We start from the raw sequence: 7,500 nt of genomic DNA on the forward strand, positions 1-7,500 counted from the left end.
TATATATATATATATATATATATATGGGTCTGTGTTGCTTGATCAAAATCTCACAATATCGATCAAGCAACATTGAAACCCATTTAAGGGAAAGTGCACTTTCGCAAAAGCTGGTTCTCCGAACTGAAAAAAAAAAAAAAAACTGCTTTAAACAGTATTTTGCAGGGGGCAAGCCCCCTGCACCCCCCACACCCCCTACTTAAATATAATAACTCCATGATCGCACTACAGTGAGGAAAAGGATATAGCTCCTTATCCCCACTGTAATGCGCTTTGGAGAACTGGCTTTTGTGAAAATTTTGATTTAGTGTACTTTCGCTTAAATGGGTTCGATCTTCTGGTTTTTGGAGAAAGTGAGTTTTCTCCAATCAGAAGTAGATCCATATACATACATACATATATATATATATATATATATATATATATATATATATATATATATACACATATATATTTTTTTAACCCAGGATACTCTAGCAGAAACACATTGTTTTGTTTTCAGTGGAGTCACAGTTCTTCATTTCCAGTTTTACTACTAACTACTTGATAAAGATAAAAATAAATTATGCATCACTAATACAGGGGAGTGTCACATTAAGTACTTGGTAAATAACTTAACCAAGACTATCCAGTAAGAAGCTGGTTCTGACACCCTCTGAACTTGTTACCTCCTATTTTTGAAGCCGTGTATAAACCATTACAGGAGAGTATTTATAATTATTTGATATGCAATCGATGGGTTGATAGTGCACATATATCATAGTAACTACAAGCAGAACTCTTAAAACAGCATCATATGTTTTAAAGTTATGCAATGAACTGAATGTAAAATTAAAAATGTCATCCTTCAGGGAAATAAGTTGAATAAATCAGAACAACAGCATTCTGTGCTTCATTATGAGATTCTGTGGATATATATCATCTAATTTTTATGTTCATGCTTAGGACATAATCAGAAGCCCTCAGTGGAAGTATGGCCTTATTCTAAATGTTTTAACTGGAGTCACACGTATATTTCTTATCTTAGATTCTTAGGGTTTCCAAATCGTTTTTTCTCTTAATTCTGTCTCTTCCATTCACATTTCATAAGGATCACAAACTGTGGGTATTTTAACATTCAAGTCACTGTTTTAAAAGGATTTCATTGTCAATATTGCACACTGAAGAGATCCTAGGTGATTACAGTTGCTTGACTCGGTCAGTGTCATGCATTTAAGAAATGACACAACAGAAATGTGCTGCATGTATTTACAAGAAACAGAAACAAAAATGCATTTTATCTTTCTTCCAACATATTAGTAAGAGTTTTATTTCCCTTTACCCCTTCACATCAGAATTTATATTGCTTACTTATGTCAGGAAGTCTTGGTAGGACCCTTTTCAATATACTGCATGGCTGGAGGAACAGTCTAAACACATTACCATATCAACAGCACATAAACAGTTTACACTTTATTCACAAACTCAGCCTACCCCCCAGCAAAATTATGCAAAAAATAAAATCAAAAGTGTTGGTTAGTACAGATACTTGCTGAGGAAAGAAGGTGGAATTAGAGTGACGTTTCCTGCCAACACAGCTGCCACAGCCTGGGGGCATAGTCAACAGATTATAAGAAACATTATAAAGAGATGTCAAAATGTGATTTCCTGTAAATCCCCTGTAAGACTTACCACAACATTTAGAATGCAATTCCCAATGTGCTTTTATAGAAAATGAATTACGTAACTCCTGTACTATTAGCAAAAACAGATGCTGCCTCCTCCTCACATTCCACAATACAGTAGACCACTTGGTTGAAGACATTAAAGGTAAGGAGGTGAGGTTATGGATTTTAGAATGGGGCTCTCTGATGTTACTACTGGATGAGTTTTTCAAACTTTTTTAACTTATGCAAAGGCCCAGTATCCCAAACATTACGATGGGGAGTGAATGAAGATATAAAAACAAAAAGTCTACAAATACATCTTTTCATTGTGTACCTTACTTGTTAATGAAAGTCAGTCAGAACAAAACACTGCTTGAGACATACAAAGAGTATCATCCATATTTTAACTTTTTGTTCACTGCTGCAGTCAGACATATATCAAGTACAGCCCAGTGTAATCTTTTTACATTTTAATAGTTTTTATTTATCTTGACTGAGCAACTGATGTTGCTGTCACTCACCAAGACCATTAATGGTGCAACTTATTTTGTAGTTGTACAGTGAAACATGGAACAGAATCAGAAGCCTTAAAAGGTATGTTTTCCTGAAGCATGCCCTGTACAGGGCAGGGGTGGAAGTGCTGTGCCTGGGGGATTGTATACATTTTGGATGGTGCTGTATTTTGGTGTACAAGTTGGAGTACAATATTCTGCACCCATTTCTTTTTATAAACCTTGTGACTGTATGATAATTTTTCTTAAGTTATCTAAATATTGCATAAAACTTAAAAAAAGGAGTGCTCATTTCATTTTAGTTAAAAATTAAAAAAAATACTTTGAATGCCTTTGAATGTATGCCATTCTGCTTTATTACATAAGCTACACGATGGTTATACAGTTTTAATTTTTTTTAAAATGAAATATTACTAAGAATGAATAGTAGGATGTTTTTAAATAAAATGTAACTAAAACGAATAGTAAGCAAACTGATCAAAGACATGTTACAACAAAAAAAAAAAAACAGTGAGGGTAAACTATGCAGCAGCATTTAAAGTATTCAAAAGTATGTGCTGTCTGGGAAAGAGGAGAGGAACTCCATCTTTTGGGGACTACACTATGGTGCAAGAGTTGGACTTGCTGGACGGTTTAAAATTATGTTTGCCTGTGTTTTGCATATCTTTATTGAAAATATTTTTAACAAACTTGGGGCTTTTCATTTATGTTGCTTTGGCAAAGATAAACTCAGTGATGCAGGTGTTAATCAGATGTCTTTAGGCATTTAAAAAGGAACTACCCAAGAATCCGAATGTATGGGTAATAATAACTTTTAACATTATTATTGTAAAAGGGAATCAACTCTTCTTTGGCACCAGCTTATTTAATTGACTGACTTAATTTTTTTATCATCCAAGTGTACAAGACATTCCCATGAGGCCAGCAATACAGCTCTAGAAGTCCTGTCATAATTTACATGTCTTTCGGCTTTTCCCGGTTAGGGGTTGCCACAGCGGAACTCCGGTCCGCTAATGATTGGCAGTAGAGTTTTACGTGCTGGCTTGCCGGGCCTAGCGCACAACCTTCAGCGAAGGAACGCCCATTCACGCATGTCAACACACAGAAGATGCTCTAACTGAGAATCGGACGTGCAACATCTAACTGTGAGGTGACAACGCAACCGCAGCACCACCACCGCAGTCTGTCATAATTTACATATTAGTACTATAAACAAATTAAAGAGTCTTAAGAAAAAGAAACTTGCTGTTGGCATGTTCTACTTGAAACAACAAATGTGAGATCGCTGGTGCTTTTACTTAACAAACCAGGAAGAAATTTCACAGTGTGGAAGGTGTGAAGTTCACTCCCTCCATAACTGCGACGTTTCTTCCTGGTTTGTTACATACTGGGTTTTCTGAGACTAAGAGGGATACCATGGATTTTTCTTTTTGGTGCTTTTACTTAACACACAGCTCCTTGTCAAAGACAGCACATTATACCCACTAAATCACACAAAATGCATCTGTTGTATAGCACTGGCATTTGTTATTACATCACCATGTAGAAAGTGCACACAATTCTGCAGGACAGAGCACATCATTTACTTCACTGATGTTTCTTATACTTGTGGTCCACAGCCATGAAGGACAGAGAAAGTCACCTGGTGGACACATGAATTTACTTGTCACACAGACGCATGCTCATAAGCCCTGTAAGACAAATGAGTAGCCCACAGCTGGCAGTGTACCACAGTATGTCAGAACCTTTACGCTAGGTTTTAATGCTAATAAGATCTTTTCCCTTCACAGCTGCAAAGCTGTTCACAGTCACATCTTTCTTCTTCTCCATCTACACAATCTTTAATTTAAAGCACATCAGTTTTCATTAATAACTTTAATTTCATACCACAACTTTCACTATTCATTGTATTACGCTTCCATGGCCTACTTCAGCTAAGTAGGGTGATGCCATTGCCATTGTGCTTAACTTCTTTGTCCAAGAATCATGGACAAAGCTACACAGGAATGGGGGAAGGCCCAAACCCATGGACAATTTGTATTACTCTAATTCACTTAAAAATTAACAAAATGCATTTTCTGAACAATAAGAAAAAATGTAATGTCTGTCATTCCTGACTGACTTACTATAATCCTCAAGTCATTTTCCACCACAGTTCATTTGTTAAGGCTTAGTATTGCTGATAATGGAATAGACAATCCTGAAAAGTAGTTATGTTGAAACATTTACTTTTTCATGGTCTTTTAAATATTGTGTAGACAGACTCAAAACTTAGCCAAAGTGTCATTTAGGAAGAAGGTGCTGGGGCAAATGAAATAATAAACTGTGATAAGAAAAGTCAGTGACAAGTCACTAAACTTTTGCAATATCACATTACAAAAACATTCTAAGAATTTCTCCAGAAAAAGAAATGAGTTAACTCATCTAGTGCAAAATGTATCCTGTGATTAGAAGGAACCATGCACCACTACAGACCCAATATTTTAAGGTTACATTCCATTGGTAACAAATACTTCTAGATAAGGGTTTTTTCTAAGCTGTACTTTCAGACTGTAACACAGTTTTCTGCTGTTTTTCATTTTGTGTAGATTTTCTAAAGGAATGAAGAAAATTAGAGACCAACAGAATAAATAAAAGGAAAATATCAAAACCCTGTAAACCCTTTATGTTACATAGTCCTGTTTAGAAATATGCCTGCCACGTTAGTGCCACCATGCAGTGTTACAGAGAGGGAGCAATCTTCAAAGCATGATGCAGCAGCAACAATTCAACCTCAGATGATCTCTTCTGGAACATTTGTGCCTTAAACTTCCTGCCATCATTTTCATCTGCACAAAAAGCAAAATCTCAAATGTGGTGCAGGTATTCCTTGAAAACATGCATGATTAGAAAGACTGCACAGGTCAAACTGCCAAAAGCATTTTAATGGTATTTCTATAGGAGAACCAGCCACTATATGTTTTTGTTGCAGTCCTGGTGTTGATATAATCTAATGTACAAAGCAGAGCCTACTGCATTTCACATGGATGACCTAGGACCCCATCATCTTACAGGAAAAGAGGACAAAGCCTCTTCATAACTTTTCGAGGATACCTCACCTTTGTTGGGTCTGCTTGAAGTTATTGATGCAGAACTTGAAGTTCAACATGATGACCATACTGTACTGTCACCCCACTGGACATTCTCTTAATATAGTGTAGGAAATACAATTTTAAACTATTTTTGCAGGATGGGACTATTCCCCTTACACTTCCCGATGTGGGTGCTTTGCTCCACACACCAATTTCTGTAAATACTATCTCTAAGATTGCACCAACATGGAAGAAAGGGATAATTTCTTCCCCTTTTCTCCAAGTTAGAGCGACATTAGATGTAGTATATTTACAGACTGGAAATATAGGGACATATCTCCACATCTAGGGTGCAGAGGGACTATGTCTCCACCCAACAAAACTCCATTCAGGGTCACATTACTTTTTTGGATTGTGACAGTGTAGTGGGCAGTAGTAAGATGATGGGCAATAAGTGAATCCTCATTAAGTCAAAATAGACCCCGTTTGTTTAGCAAGCTAGTCAGAAAATTGGGATTGTAATTTGTACTTGCATTAATGTGCAACTGAAACAGTCAAATCAGTATAAAAAAGCATTTATGAAAAGTCTGTCTCTCTAGTGATCTAATCAAAACAAGTGACTTGGCCTTTAATTTACTCGGCAAGTGCTGCATACAGTCAGTTAGTCAGAATGACACAATTAACTCCCTTTGCCTTTGTGAGTCAGTAAGTACAGATAAGCAGACTTGCAACGATAGTTTCCAGCTACCCACTGCCCTGGATGTGGCATGTGCACACTGTGTTATGTGATGTCAATGGACAGATAGCTACTGGGAAGAGCGCACGCATACTGACCCCCTTCAAGTCCGTTGGCAAAGAAGCAGGGAGTTATATTACTGAGCACTGTTTGGACGTCTGGAACTTTCAGTAAATGTTAATGGGAATCATGACCAGTTTGCCCCATTTTGCTATGAGTGCATAGCTTGTACTTTAAAATGTCCTATATATCTCTACATCTCAGACATGGATGACTCCATTTTCCCATGGATTTTGTACTTGAGCACCTAACCATTAACTGAGATAATTACACCCCACATCTTGCAGGCTTTAGCTGCACTCCATGATGTAAAGTCTTTGGGAAAGTGAGGTGCACAACTAATCACAGAAGTTACTCAGTCTGTGTGGAAGGAAGACAGAATGATCAGAATTTACAGGTTTTGTTTCATCAGCTACCACAGAGCTAACTGACAAGGAGTGGCAAGGATCTCTGCAAGATTTCCAATCAGAATCCCAAACATCATTTCTGAGTGACCCTTCCTTTGTACACTGAGTAAAACAGCCACAGATATGTTACTGATGATACCCAACTATTGCAAGACACAGCAAACTCCCAGGAGGAAAGAAGTCAGACATATTGAGTTATCACCATTGTTTCTTCCCTGGTGAGTCAATATAAACAAATGGAGTGCTGTCAAGGCACTTGCAACAAAAAATGCAGACAAAATAAAAGTGTTCAATACTATCAAATGTTGTTGAACCTTTATAACAGGCGTAAAAGGTGTAGAATGCATGCCTGTGTTTTAAAACTGCTGACTTTCTTACATGTATCCATGTTGTGTTATCTGTGTTACTTACTTGATACCTAAAGAAGCTGTACAGGCAGACATTGTAAAGTGTCGCAGAACTCCTAGACTGGACTCACAAGTGTCACAGGACTCCTAGACTGGACTCACAAGTGCCGCAGGACTCCTAGACTGGACTCACAAGTGTCGCAGGACTCCTAGACTGGACTCACAAGTGTCGCAGGACTCCTTGACTGGACTCACAAGTGCCGCAGGACTCCTAGACTGGACTCACAAGTGCCGCAGGACTCCTAGACTGGACTCACAAGTGTCGCAGGACTCCTTGACTGGACTCACAAGTGTCGCAGGACTCCTAGACTGGACTCACAAGTGTCGCAGGACTCCTAGACTGGACTCACAAGTGTCGCAGAACTCCTAGACTGGACTCACACATGTCCTTGTTTTCTCTCTGACAACGGTTCTCATTTCAGATTTGTTCATGTTGTGCTTGCTAGTCATTGATAGTCACTCATTTTTGTTTCATATCACATACATCACTAACTGTATTTAACATAGTGTTCTGTGATCGTGCAAAATGTACCTGCTGCAGTGCGTGTTCTTTACTTCTTCTACCACCTGATGATGTTAGAAGGCATTCAGTTTCATTTGACTTTATCATCCAGATTTACTACTTGTTATATATTACCCACTTATTTGAATGGTCATCTGT

This window comes from Protopterus annectens, chromosome 8.part0 (genome assembly GCF_019279795.1).
Source record: "Protopterus annectens isolate FY-2018-M chromosome 8.part0, PAN1.0, whole genome shotgun sequence".
In the NCBI taxonomy this organism is placed as follows: Eukaryota; Metazoa; Chordata; order Ceratodontiformes; family Protopteridae; genus Protopterus; species Protopterus annectens.